Here is a 15,703-nt window from a genome sequence, read left to right as displayed (position 1 = left end):
CGAACACCGTTAAAACCAATGGCAGGCAAACAAAAACACATAGAAACATATAGAAAACACCTTCAAAGGTGTCCAAAAGCTGACAAACTGCTCAGAAGACACAACTACCACATGGAAAAGTGACAAGTACATATAGTCATGCGAAAATAAAAGAGGTGGAGGAGTAAAAGGAGGGGGAGACACAGATATAGGCATGTCATGCCCTTCTAAAATCCAAAAAGTGAGAAGCCGACACGGCCAGTCCGCTCCTGCCCGTGCCACCTCCGTGTCGCCGGGTTGGTGCCAGAGCCGCGGTGAACCCTGACGGCCAGCCCCCCTCTCCCAATACTGGTGCCTGTCCGCTGGTGGGTCGAGCGAGCCCCCCTGTGGTGGAGGCAGCTCTAAGCTTTTTAATTTAAATTGTCTCTCTAATTTGAATGAATACACTTTAAATCCATTTACAAGGATCTATTGGAGGGCAAGTCTCATGCCAGCAGCCGCGGTAATTCCAGCTCCAGTAGCGTCCACTAAAGCTGCTGCAGTTAAAAAGCTTTTATAAGGATCGAGCTCGGCTGTCCACCGCAAGGCATCCTACTGCCAGTCCCAGCCCCTATGCCTTGGGGTGCCTCCTGATGCTCTTCACTGAGTATCCCATGGTCCCGAAGCATTTCCTTTGAAAAAATTAAGTGTCTAAACTACAGGTGGTGTAGCTTGCTTAACAGCCGGGATAATCCGCTGACTAGCAGACACTGCTACTAGGCACAAAGTATTTCCTGGGCTAGATGCAGTTAAAAATTTGTAATTAGATACTCTCGTTGGATGCTGAGAAAGCATTCCATAGAGTCTCCTGGCACGCCATATATGATTCTCTTAAAAAGCTTGGGGTAGGGGTCTAGGGGACCCTTTTATAGCCAAAATCACGGCCCTGTATCGCAATACGTCACCTAGGCTGAAGATAAATGGAACTGTAGCACCCTGAGGGCTCGGTTGCTACAGACGTATTGCACCTCACCCAGAGGTGTGATATCTCACTCTCAGGTAAGGATGGAGTGTGGATCAGGACCCGACACCTGCATGCATTACACCACATTGCCGTGGGGCAGGGCGACCAATATGCCCCTGAGATGGGCACGACAGTCCCTGTCCCTGGCTGGAGTGGGGGGAGGGAACACTGAGGAAGGGGAACCCTGTAGTGCAGGAGCAGGGAGGAAGCAGTTCCTGGGTGCATTGAGAAGGGAGTATAAAAGGTGGGCACCATCTTAGTTCAGTGCAGAGAAGTCTGAGCAGAAGTGGCAGGGAGCAGGGGCTCTGCATGAGCTCTGCTCCGGAGGCGGGCCTAGTAACAGAGGCCCAGGCCTGGAAGAGGGAGAAGGAAGGAAGAGGAGAGGAGAAGGCTCCAGGAATGAAGGGATCCCAGGGGTGCGGACGGGCGAGTCGCCACCGCACGCCCGAATCCACCTGCGTGGAGGGGTCAGGCCAAAGGGGGAGACCGGTCCCCGAACTAGTGGAGGCAGGAAACGACCCTCAGCTAGAAACCGGAGGCTCTGACATTTTATGTGGCGCAGCCCCTCGCTACACCCGCTAGGAAGGCACCACATAGGGTCAGGGAAACTGGCGCCAAGTTTACCAAGAGGAGGCCCGAGGCAGCCGGACAGAAGTGTTGGTAAGAAAGGCCAGACAAAGGACACACAAAGGGGGTCCTGTGAAGTGCTCCAAAGTTATCTGGGAGTTGTCTGAGCCCCTCACCTGGTGAGCACAGTACGACGTGGGCAGCCGTTACCTGCAGACGTGGTCTGGATAATAAGAACTGTGAGTAAAGGCCTGGACTGCATCACTGACTCCGTGTCGTTACTGCTGCTGCCCTGCACCATCACCCCCATCCTCCGCATACACTGCCCTGAGGCTATACTCCTCCCGTGGGGAGTTATGCTACGCTCTGCTGCACCCACAACACCAGCCTCAGCGGTCTGCCCTGTAGCGGCGGTTCACTCTGACCGCAATCCACGGGTGGCATAGTCGGACATTTAAACATCAAAACCACATAAATAGTTCCGCCACTGGTTTGACCGCCCTGAGCCACGGAACCGGGTCGCCGCCACGAAGACTACAACCACCAGCATCCACCAAAAAGGGTCCGGCTCCGGGTGTCCCAAGGCCCAGGGGGTGCGTTAGAACATTTTCATCACCTTTCACAATCACCAATGGGACAAGGCAGGGATGTCCTCTGTCCCCTCTCTTATACATCCTAGTGACGGAGCACCTGCTCTCATCAATTCGCCATAACCCCAATATTAGGTGGATTGAGGTGGGAGGCACCGAGTACAAGTGCTCTCTATTTGCTGATGATGTCCTAGTATATATCACTCAATCACATATATCCATCCATGCTGTTATGGCTGAAATAGATCACTTTGTTACATGGTAAAATTTTAAAATCAATGCAGCGAAGTCTGAGGCCCTCGATGTCTCCCTCCCCAAATCCATATAGGATTCCATCCAGTCCAACTTTCCCTTTGCCTGGCCCTCACAGGGTATCAAATACTTAGGAATTCCTATTCATAGAGACCTCTCCCATCTATGTTATCTTAATTTTGGGCCCTTTATTGAACAATTCCATACAGACCACGGTTGGCAAGTTAGAACTGTAAGATTCACTACGTGAACCGCTGGTGTTTTGTGGAAAAGCACATGTACACCGCGTTCCAAATTATTATGCAAAAAGTGTTTAGGAGTGATAAGGGAAGAATTTGTTTGTTTGTCAGTTAAACTCATTGATGGTGATGTGTGTCAGGGCTCTTTATATCACTGTAAGCAATTGCAGACACCTGTGCTAATTAGTTTGGCAGGTGTGTCCAATGAAAGGCAAGACTACTTAAGAAGGCTCTCTCACATTATTAAGCAGCCTACATTTTCTGCCAAAATGGGAAAGAAAAAGGATGTGTCGGCTGCTGAGAAGCAACAAATTGTGGAGTGTTTAGGTCAAGGCATGACTACAATCAACATTGTGCGATGATCAGGATGAAGTGTCTTGGCAATCAAGAAGTATGTAGCTGATTCACAGTACACACGTGTGCGTGCTGATAAGGCAAATTGAGGACTCTTTCCTACAGGCAATTACGTCAGGTTGAAAGAGCAGCGGCAAAAAAGCCTTGTCATAGCAGCAGACAAGTTTTTGAAGCTGCTTGTGCCTCCAACGTCCCCCGAACAACAAGATGCAGGGTCCTTCAGAGGTTTGCAGCTGTGCATACGCCATCCTGTCGACCTCCTCTATCCACTTCACACAAGCAGAAACGGCTCCAGTGGGCCAAACATTACATGAAGACTGATTTCAAAACTGTTTTGTTCACGGATGAGTGCCGTGCAGCGCTCGATGGTCCAGATGGATGGAGTGGAGGATGGCTGGTTGATGGACACCCCACGCAAACACGGCTACAGCGCCAACAAGGAGGAGGTGGAGTAATGTTTTGGGCTGGAATCATGGGGAGAGAGATTGTCGGCCCCTTTAGGATCCCTGAAGGCGCTAAAGATGAACTCCATAATGTATGTGGATTTTCTCAAACAGCACTTCCTGCCATGGTTCAAGAAGAAGAACCGTGTATTTCACAGCAAGATCATTTTTCTGCATGATAATGCACCATCTCATGCTGCACATAAAACATCTGCATCTCTGGCTGATATGGGCATAAAAGGGGACAAACTTATGGTGTGACCCCCATGCTCCCCTGACCTCTACCCCATTCAGAACCTTTGGAGCATCATTAAAAGGAGTGTCTATGATGGCGGGAGGCAGTTCACATCTAAGCAACAGCTCTGGGAGGGTATTCTGTCCTCATGCAAAACAATTGAAGCAGAAACCATCCAAAACCTGACAAATTCAATGGACGAGAGAGTTCAGAAGCTCCTTTCGAACAAGGGGTCCTATGTGAAAATGTAACATCACCTAGAATAAAGTTTTGAGTTGAAAACTGTTTGATTTCAGTTTCTAACAACCTGCTAATGCTTATAATTTCAAAAATGACCATTTTTTTGGTCTTTATTAAAATGAAAAGGTTGATCGAAAAGTTTGGGGGATCTAAGAGTGTGGCAACCCAGTAGTCATGATTACTTCGAATTCTGACAATATGAGGGTCATGCTGCAGGTAGTGCAGCAAGAAGGCACTTATGTGTCTTGCGCATCTCGGAGCCCCAAAATTATTTTCCGGGCTAGATGCAGCTAAAAATTATTTTTAATTTTAAATCTGGTGGAGCTTATTATAGATGGCCTAATAGGATCAGTGCTGCACACTGCTACAAAGCCCAAATTATTTTCCAGTCAAGATACAGATAAACATGATTAGTAATTTGAAAGCTTAAAACGTTTGGTAGGGTGATTTTAACCAATCATCAAGCTTTTACTCTCCCCAGGATGACACAGGGGTAGAAAAGTCGTTTCGGATCCATGATTTGTTCATCTTTATGAACGTGAGTCTGTCTACATTATCAGTGGAGAGCCACGTGCGCTTATCTGTCAGCACACCACCAGCAGCGCTGAACACACGTTCAGACAGAACGCTGGCTGCGGGGCATGACAAGATCTCCAAGGCGTAAGTGGCTTGCTCCGGCCATTTATCCAGATTGGAAGCCCAAAAAGAGCAAGGGTCCAGTGACACAGTCGTGGCTTCAATGTTTACTTGGAGATACTCCTGTATCATCGTCTCTAGGCGTTGACTATGTGTCAGACTTCTTGTCTCCTGTGGCCTTGCAAAGGATGGGCTAAAAAAGTGGTGACATGATTCCGCAAAATTGATGTTACCAGCAGATACTGTGGTTCTGTTACGGTTTGAGTGCTGAACACTTGACGGTCCCACGGTTGGCAAGTTGGAACTGTGAGATTCACTACGTGCACCACTGGTATTTTGTGGAAAAGCACATGTAAGATTCTGCAACAGTCTCTGCTGATACTCCTGCATGCGTGCATCCCTTTCTATGGCAGGAATAATTTCTGCAAATTTACTTTTGTACCGGGGATCTAACAGTGTGGCAACCCAGTAGTCAGGATTATTTCTAATTCTCACAATTCGAGGGTCATGTTGCAGGTAGTGCAGCAAGAAGGCACTCATGTGTGTTGCGCATCCAGGAGCACCAAGTCCCTGTTGTGTTGGTGGCGAGGTAACAATCATGCTTCCTTCCTCTGTCCTCTCCCCCCAACCTCGCACAACAGAAATGTGATCAAGGTCTCCCTCATCTGATGAGTCTTCCATCAGTTCGTCCTCCACTTCTTCCTGGGCTCCTGCACCTTCCTCACTAGTTTGGCTGCTACCATGCGCCCTGGTAAAACCATCTCCCCCACCCTCACATGCCTGCCGCCTTGGTGCTGCCGACCTTCTGGACCTTGCAGATGTTAGCCCTTCCGCATACAACTCCTCCTCCTCTACTTCCTCCACCTCCTCTTGTGCCACCACCTGACTCCGAATTCTGTTTAACATGTGCTCCAGCATGTAAATCACCGGAATAGTCATGCTGATAATGGCATTGTCAGCACTAAACATCTTCGTCGCCATTTCAAAACTGTGCAGAAGGGTGCATAGGTCCCTGATCTGAGACCACTCCTCCAGCGTGATTTGCCCCACCTCTGAATCTCGTTGGCCCAGGCTATACGTCAGAACGTATTGCACCAGGGCTTGTCGGTGCTGCCACAGTCGCTGCAACATGTGCAGAGTTGAATTCCACCGGGTAGGCACATCGCATTTTAGCCGGTGAAGTGGCAGGCCCAACGACTTCTGTAGAGATGTAAGTCGCTGAGCTGCGGGATGCGAACGGCGGAAGTGAGCACACAGCGACCGTGCCCTCTGCAGAAGGCCATCTAGTCTGGGATAGTGGGCTAAAAATTGCTGGACAACCAGGTTCAACACGTGAGCCATACAAGGCACGTGTGTGACATTGCCCCGGCGAAGGGCCGCACCCAGGTTTGCAGCATTGTCGCACACGGCCTTCCCTGGTTTCAGGTCCAGTGGAGACAACCATTCATGAAATTGGTTCTCCAGAGCTGACCACAACTCCTCTGCTGTGTGACTCACATTTCCCAGACATTTCAATGTAAAAACCGCCTGATGACGTTGAGCCCTACTGCCAGCATAGTAAGGAGGTGTGCAGGATCCCTTCTGCGCAGTTAGAAAGCTTGTGGCATGACCAGACAGGCTTTGGGTGCAGGTGGAAGACCGAGAGGAGGTTGAGGAGGCAGAAGCAGTGGAGGAACTTTGACATAAAGAGGATTGACGCACAACTCGTGGGGACGGCAAGACTTGGACAGCAGCCCCTTGTCCTGCTGTCACCATAGTTACTCAGTGCCCAGTCAGCGACATGTAACGCCCCTGTCCATGCCTACTCGTCCAAGTGTCTGTGGTGAAATGCACCCTGTCACACACAGAGTTTCTCAAAGAAGCGGTGATGTTGTGTGCGACATGCTGGTGGAGCGCAGGCACACCTTTCTTTGAGAAGTAGTGCCGACTGGGCATCTGGTACTGGGGCACTGCGACGGACATAAGGTCTCGAAAATCCTCTGTGTCCACCAGGCGGAAAGGCAGCATTTCTGTAGCCAAGAGCTTGCAGATGGTGAAATTCAACCTCTTAGCTTTCTCATGGCTAGGAGGAAATGGTCTTTTACTTGTCCACATCTGAGGGACCGAGGGCTGGCTATTGTGCTTAGACGGGGTTGATAAGGGTGTCCCCGGCAAACTGCCGGTCTGTGAGGAAGATGCAGGCGGACATGTTAGGTTGCCTTCATCCAAAGGTGGTGCTATCGATGTCGGACAGCGCTCAACACCAGCTGGTGTTACCACCTCCAAAGAAAATGATGACCTGCCAATCACGCTGGCTGTTGCGGGTAAAGAGGTGGCAGGTCTGCGCCCCAAAACAGGTGTGACTGCTGTCCCCCCAGTCACAGAGGATGAAGAGGCCGCGGATGCACAAGATATGGCAGACGGTGGCTGGCCCGGCCGGCTAGGCCGCATTATAGCACACTGAGCTTCCCACTGCAACTTATGCTTCATGTCCATGTGCCGGTTCATGCATGAAGTACTCAAACTATGTATTTTTTGGCCTCTACTTAGCTTTTGCTGACAAATGGTACAGATAACACGAGTTGGGTCATCTTTATCGATCTGAAAAAATGCCCAGGCTATGCAAGGCTTAGCACCCATGCGACCTGAAGAGCCACCACGACTTGTGGTGAGAGGCAGAGTTGTGTTTGAGGATGCAGTTGTTGACGTGCTTCCAGTACTACGTCTCTGTCCAGGAAGGCGCAACCTGACCTCGTCGTCACTAGCATCTTCCTCCACCTCCTCTGCTGACCTCATCTCTTGGCTGACTGTGGGTTGACAGTAAGTGGGATCTCCGACCTCATCATCATCACCCTGTGCGTTATCACACCCGTCGTCCTCAGAGCCAACCTGTTTCTGCCCTGACAAAAAACTAAAGTTGTCGCTCCAATCAGGTATTTGAGTCTTATCATCGTCTTCCTCATTGTCTCCACCAACAGGAGTTACAGTTTGGGAATGAGGGTCTACATTATGGTCAGAACCTTCTGCGTCTGGTCCTGGATCCGACTCATAAAGATTCTGGGCATCAGTGCAGATCATTTCCTCGTCTGGATTCACAGAAGCGCTGGAGTCGACCTCTGATTCCCAGGCTATAGTATGAGTAAACAGCTCTGCAGACTCAACCATCTGTTCTACCTCATACTCAGACGGGCAGCTGGAGATTTGGGAGCTGTGAAGAAGCAAGTGCGATTTGGGTGACACCTTTGAGGACTGGAGTATTTGTGATGTTGAAGTTGATGTGGAGGAGAGCCCACTTAAAGGAGCACTTGATATCCGTTGAAGCACCTGCTGTTTTTGTGCCTCATCTGGAATTTGTAGCGATTGGCGTGGCCGTAAGAAAGGGATCTTATCACATTGTCCGCTAAAAGAAGTAGACATTTTAGTTTGGCTGGAAGATGGTCTTTCTTCTGCAGATGTTACTGTTGCTTTAACACCTACCCCACGGACACAACCTTTTTTCCCCTTCCCAACACGCCTATTCCCCTTTCCACCAGCAGCAGGCCTTTTTCCACTCATTTTGGTGGTTAACTAATTCACAACTCTGGAGTTGTTTGCACAAAAAAACAATGGATGGTAACCGAGCAGAGCTGAGTGGCCAAACTGTGGTATTAGGCCAAAACTATTGGCTGGGTTAGATGCAGAAAAAAAATATTTTGAATTTGCAACCTGATGGAGGTCAGTATAGATGGACTAATAGAGAAAGTCCAACACACTACTAGAAGGCCAAATATTTTTTCAGAGGTAGATGCAGAAAAAAATATATTCAGTTTGCAACCTGATGGAGGTCAGTATAGATGGACTAATACAACAAGTCCCGCACACAGCTAGAAGCCCAAATATTTTTTCAGAGGTACTGTAGATGCAGATAAAAAATATTTTTAATTTGCAACCTGATGGAGGTCAGTATAGATGGACTAATAGAGAAAGTCCGACACACTACTAGAAGGCCAAATATTTTTTCAGAGGTAGATGCAGAAAAAAATATATTCAGTTTGCAACCTGATGGAGGTCAGTATAGATGGACTAATACAACAAGTCCCACACACAGCTAGAAGCCCAAATATTTTTTCAGAGGTACTGTAGATGCAGATAAAAATTAGTTTTAATTTGCAACCTGATGGAGGTCAGTATAGATGGACTAATAGAGAAAGTCCGACACACTACTAGAAGGCCAAATATTTTTTCAGAGGTAGATGCAGAAAAAAATATATTCAGTTTGCAACCTGATGGAGGTCAGTATAGATGGATTAATAGAACAAGACCCACACACAGCTAGAAGCCCAATATTTTTTCAGAGGTAGATGCAGAAAAAACTATATTCAGTTTGCAACCTGATGGAGGTCAGTATAGATGGACTAATAGAACAAGTCCCACACACTGCTAGAAGCCCAAATATTTTTTCAGAGGTACTGTAGATGCAGATAAAAATTAGTTTTAATTTGCAACCTGATGGAGGTCAGTATAGATGGACTAATAGAGAAAGTCCGACACACTACTAGAAGGCCAAATATTTTTTCAGAGGTAGATGCAGAAAAAAATATATTCAGTTTGCAACCTGATGGAGGTCAGTATAGATGGATTAATAGAACAAGACCCACACACAGCTAGAAGCCCAATATTTTTTCAGAGGTAGATGCAGAAAAAACTATATTCAGTTTGCAACCTGATGGAGGTCAGTATAGATGGACTAATAGAACAAGTCCGACACACTGCTAGAAGCCCAAATATTTTTTCAGAGGTACTGTAGATGCAGATAAAAATTATTTTTAATTTGCAACCTGATGGAGGTCAGTATAGATGGACTAATAGAGAAAGTCCGACACACTACTAGAAGGCCAAATATTTTTTCAGAGGTAGATGCAGAAAAAAATATATTCAGTTTGCAACCTGATGGAGGTCAGTATAGATGGATTAATAGAACAAGACCCACACACAGCTAGAAGCCCAATATTTTTTCAGAGGTAGATGCAGAAAAAAATATATTCAGTTTGCAACCTGATGGAGGTCAGTATAGATGGACTAATAGAACAAGTCCCACACACTGCTAGAAGCCCAAATATTTTTTCAGAGGTTCTGTAGATGCAGATAAAAATTAGTTTTAATTTGCAACCTGATGGAGGTCAGTATAGATGGACTAATAGAGATAGTCCGACACACTACTAGAAGGCCAAATATTTTTTCAGAGGTAGATGCAGAAAAAAATATATTCAGTTTGCAACCTGATGGAGGTCAGTATAGATGGACTAATACAACAAGTCCCACACACAGCTAGAAGCCCAAATATTTTTTCAGAGGTACTGTAGATGCAGATAAAAATTAGTTTTAATTTGCAACCTGATGGAGGTCAGTATAGATGGACTAATAGAGAAAGTCCGACACACTACTAGAAGGCCAAATATTTTTTCAGCGCTAGATGCAGAAAAAAATTATATTCAGTTTGCAACCTGATGGAGGTCAGTATAGATGGATTAATAGAACAAGACCCACACACAGCTAGAAGCCCAATATTTTTTCAGAGGTAGATGCAGAAAAAAGTATATTCAGTTTGCAACCTGATGGAGGTCAGTATAGATGGACTAATAGAACAAGTCCCACACACTGCTAGAAGCCCAAATATTTTTTCAGAGGTACTGTAGGTGCAGATAAAAATTAGTTTTAATTTGCAACCTGATGGAGGTCAGTATAGATGGACTAATAGAATGATGCTATGCCCAAAAGATTTTACTTCACTAGGTGCAGTAAAAAAATTGGTATTCTATACACAGGTGGTATATCTTGCAACACAGATAGGCTACTCCACTGACTAACACACTCTGCAATAGGCCAAAAAGGATTAGCTTTGCTAGATTCAGCCAAATGCTGTGAAAAAAACTTGCACAGCACTGGCACAGACCTGCCTGGCAAAAACTGATAGGAACTCATGTAACCTAGTCCTGAAAAGGACTCCAATTACAATTAGTCTTTACTCCCACAACCTATCTATTTAAGAGCACAGACCTCCCTGATAAAAGTCGTAGGAAATGCTGTAACCTAGTCCTTAAAAGGACTGCAATCACAACTATTCCCTACTCCCAAGCTATCTGTATATTTGTGCGAAAATTGGCTTGAAATTAACAAGGTATAGCGCACACAGCAACAGCGGTGCCGTCTAACACGCAGCTGCAGCAGTGAGAAAATGGTGGCGACGGGGAAAATGGCTTGGTCTTATAGGGCAAGGACATGTGACATACACTGCCAATGACACATGCCCTTGCTTGTGTGAAAAAAAGCACTTCGCTCCGTGTGTGCGCTGCTGATAGGCTGACAGATTGCACCTCCCCACTGTAAATGCGGGAAAGAGAAAAAAAAATGGAGATCTTCATTGTTCCTGCAGAGATCCATCCCCTGCCCCTCCCCCCACCCCGCTGTACACTCAAACTGCGTATTAACATTAATTTTCATCATTACTGAGAAAAAATCCAGTTATGATTTTGGTGCACGAACAGTTATCGAACATAACCTCGAACAGCCGAATTTTTCTCAAATTGTTCGTGTTCGCCGAACGGCTCGAACACCGCCCAAAACAGCTCGAATTTGAGATTGGCGAACAGTTCGAGTAGAACAACGCTCATCTCTAGTGAAAATATCCACTAAATGAGGGAATAATATGTGTGAGGGTACCCCAGGAGAGTTCCAAATGTGTGTGGGTAGAATATATATCCCACGGGGGTAAAATTGAAAAACATTGAAAACATTTTTTTTTTGGACTTAGTCATTTTTCCGTCGTTTATCAGACTTTCACATAGGGCAAATGTCAGTGAGCGTTCCGATTTCAGTTCCAGAGCGATTCGCCCAATGAGTCCTTGATATTTAGTCGTTTTCAGCCAATTTTGTGGATTTTTGAAAATTTCACTTTTTTGTGAAAATATCCACTAAATGAGGGAATAATATGTGTGAGGGTACCCCAGGAGAGTTCCAAATGTGTGTGGGTAGAATATATATCCCACGGGGGTAAAATTGAAAAACATTGAAAACATTTTTTTTTTGGACTTAGTCATTTTTCCGTCGTTTATCAGACTTTCACATAGGGCAAATGTCAGTGAGCGTTCCGATTTCAGTTCCAGAGCGATTCGCCCAATGAGTCCTTGATATTTAGTCGTTTTCAGCCAATTTTCTGGATTTTTGAAAATTTCACTTTTTTGTGAAAATATCCACTAAATGAGGGAATAATATGTGTGAGGGTACCCCAGGAGAGTTCCAAATGTGTGTGGGTAGAATATATATCCCACGGCGGTAAAATTTAAAAAAAATTTTTTTTGGACTGTCATTTTTCCGGCATTTATCAGACTTTCAGATAGAGGAAATGTCAGTCAGCATTCCGATTTCAGTTCCAGAGCGATTCGCTGGATGAGTCCTTGATATTTCGTCGTTTTCAGGCAATTTTCTGGATTTTTGAAAATTTCACTTTTTTGTGAAAATATCCACTAAATGAGGGAATAATATGTGTGAAGGTACCCCAGGAGAGTTCCAAATGTGTGTGGGTAGAATATATATCCCACGGGGGTAAAATTGAAAAACGTTGAAAACATTTTTTTTTTGGACTTAGTCATTTTTCCGGTGTTTATCAGACTTTCAGATAGGGGAAATGTCAGTGAGCGTTCCGATTTCAGTTCCAGAGCGATTCGCCCAATGAGTCCTTGATATTTAGTCGTTTTTAGCGAATTTTCTGAATTTTTTAAAATTTCCCTTTTTTGTGAAAATATCCATTAAATGAGAGAATAATATGTGTGAGGGTACCCCAGGAGAGTTCAAATGTGTGTGGGTAGAATATATATCCTCCATGATTCCTCTGTGCCTTATAATTATTGGGTATCTAAGCTGGACACGTGGCATGAACTGGCTCTCTACGCCTTGGAGGTCCTGGCCTGCCCTGCCGCTAGCGTTTTGTCAGAGCGGGTTTATAGTGCCGCCGGGGGCATTATAACTGATAGGCGCATCTGCCTGTCAAGTGAAAATGCTGACAAGGTGACTCTTATAAAAATGAACAAGGACTTGATTGGGCCAGACTTCTCAACACCACCGGATGATAGCAGTGGAATATAAAGTCAAATTCAGTGGCTTTTTTGGGGGGGAGGGTCTATTCCCATGCACCTGTTCACACCCAAACATGGGTATACGCTTCCTGATTTTGTCTATTTTCTGTTTTCCTCCTCCTTCTCCTTATCCTCCGACACCATATTACCAGGGTGACCAAGTGTGTTTATGATGTTCATAGGATTTTTTTTTAGACGCCTACCTCTAACATTCTGTATGTTACAAAGTATGTTCATGTACAGTACAGACCAAAAGTTTGGACATACCTTCTCATTTAAAGATTTTCCTGTATTTTCATGACTTTGAAAATTGTACATTCACAATGAAGGCATTGTAAGGCGGCAGTGTTCACACTGTGCAGTAACTGAGGCATTGATCCAAGCAAGTCTAACATAAACAGCTTTTATTCAGCAACTCACAGGTAAACAGAAAGTCCTCCGGTTCACAGCCGTGTTAACATGAGTCCATAAACAACAGTTGCCGGGGGCAACGGCCGCACCGGGCCCCTCACAGCCTGACAGGTGCAGAGCCTTCTCAGGCGTAGGTTCAGCTACACACAGTCCTGCAGAGCTTTCCTGCTATGCTCCTAGCATGTCCCAGCATAGAACAACACTAATCCTTAGTGCAGGGGTTTTAAAGGACCTGTGGCAAGAGCCACTGGAAAACCCGGGTTGGAGGGAGGAGGCCACCCCACTGCCTCCTGTGACCTCCTCCAAGAAATGGAGGCCCTGCTGGGTTTACAAATCTGCCTTAGCCAGATAGCCTGACTAGGTCAATGCTCACCTTCATTCCTGCATTGCAGTCGCAGTGGTGTCTGTGACTGCAATGCACTCCAATGGTTTTAATAGGTCTCTGTACACATTCTGGGGGAGATACAACGTCCCTCGTATACGATCCCGGTCACTGCCTCACATATCCCACCCCCCCCCCCCTCTGTTCAAACTTGTGAGGTTGAACATTTGCCATCATACAGGGTGCCCGGGACAGGGCAACCGCGTTTGCTTGCGACCTCCCAGGGCGATGTTCTACAGAGAAACTGAAATTTCGCAGTGACAGGAACCACCTGGTGAATCGCGCATTCCTCTCCTTGGCATTCCTCATCCATACCAAGGGTGAGTGGTCCGTCACCAAGTGGAATTGACGCCCGAGTAAATAATAACGTAGCGATTCCAAGGCCCACTTAATAGTCAAACACTCCTTCTCTACCACGCTATAGTTTTTCTCTGCCGGGACAAGTTTCCTACTCAAGTAGGTTCCCGGGTGCTCTTCACTATTCACTTTTTGGGATAAGACCGCCCCTAGGCCTACCTCCGAGGCATCTGTCTGTACAATGAAGGTTTCCTTGAAGTTGGGGCTGATGAGGACTGGCTGTCCACACAGGGCCAACTTCATGGACTGAAAGGCTTCTTCTGCCTGAGGGTTCCACCGAACCATTACCGATTTTTTTCCCTTTCAAGAGATCAGTCAGGGCCGCCGTTCGCCCAGCAAAATTAGGTATAAACCGGCGGTAATACCCAAGGATGCCAAGGAACGCCTTCACCTGCTTTGTACTTGACTGTTTAGGCCAGTTTTTTATGGCCTCAACTTTATTGATTTGGGGCTAGATAGCTACTCGGCCTATCACATACCCCAAATATCGGGCTTCCTCTAGCCCTATTGCACATTTTTGGGGGTTTGCCGTTAACCCCGCGGCTCTGAGAGAATCCACCACCTCTTGTACCTGTGATAGGTGTGTATGCCAGTCGGTACTAAAGATGATAATATCATCTAGATACGCGGACGCGTACTCCTGATGAGGCTTGAGCACTATGTCCATCAACCTCTGAAATGTAGCCGGGGCCCCATGTAACCCAAAAGGTAAGACCACATAGTGATATAGACCCTCCGGAGTTATGAAGGTCTTCTCCTTCGCCGATTTCGTGAGAGGTACCTGCCAGTAACCCTTGGTGAGATCGAGCGTGGTAAAGAACTGGGCCTGCCCCAGGCTCTCAATCAGCTCATCCACCCTGGGCATTGGATAAAGGTCAAAGTTTGACACTTCATTCAATCTCCGGATACCATGGGGCTAGCCCACTCACTTCGTGATTCCTCTATGACGCCTAATTGAAGCATTTGTTTTACCTCAGCCGTGATGGCTTGCCTCCGGGCTTCGGGTACCCAGTATGGTCTCATTCGCACCATTACCCCAGGTTCGGTGACAATGTCATGTTGGAGAACCATAGTCTTACCCGGTAGCTCTGAGAACACGTTGGTATTGTGCTGCACCAGCAAGCGAGCCTCCCATCGCTGCTGTTTAGTGAGGGCATCACTTATCCTGACCTCCCCCTTGGACGCTTCCCTGGCTGAAGGTAGAGAACTCTCTGGCGATATGCCTGGGGTGACGTTTGTAACTAAACACTCTCGATCTTTACAAGGCTTTAGCAGGTTTACATGGTAAAGCTGCTCAGGTTTCCTCCTTCCGGGCTGATACACCCGGTAATTTACCTCCCCCACTTTTTCTCGAACCTCATATGGCCCTTGCCCCTTGGCCATGGGCTTACTCTCGGCTGTGGGTACCAGTACTAACACCCGATCGCCCTTGTTAAAAGACCTGACTCTGGCTCTTTTATTATATGTGCGTTTCTGTGCTGCCTGGGTATCTAACTTTCACGATGGGCATGACCGCCGTGATCTGGTCCTGCATACTAGCCACGTGTTCAATTATACTCCTATGTGGAGTCGGCTCTTGTTCCCATGTCTCTTTGGCTACGTCCAACAGACCCATAGGGTGTCTGCCGTACAATAACTCAAAGGGAGAGAACCCTGTGGAAGCCTGGGGTACCTCACGGATGGCGAACATCAAATGGAGTAGCAATGTGAAGCCCAGCTGTGCTTGGTATCACAAATCCTAGAAGGGTGTATTGAAAGATTCCTCCACAAGAGGCCCCCATAACCATTCACACATCTCCACCTTCCACCTCAGACCACAAGAGGGAGCCCGTTAGGGATTTAAATACGGAAGGTGGAGCCAGGCAGTTCAGTTCCTCTGGAGAGTTCAGCAAGTACAGACCTGAATACAGAGTCGAGCTCAGTCA

The sequence above is a fragment of the Phyllobates terribilis genome, unplaced genomic scaffold (assembly GCF_046119375.1).
Source record: "Phyllobates terribilis strain yellow unplaced genomic scaffold, ASM4611937v1 Scaffold_12__6_contigs__length_324123572, whole genome shotgun sequence".
NCBI classification, from domain to species: domain Eukaryota; kingdom Metazoa; phylum Chordata; class Amphibia; order Anura; family Dendrobatidae; genus Phyllobates; species Phyllobates terribilis.
This window is presented reverse-complemented; position numbering follows the sequence as displayed.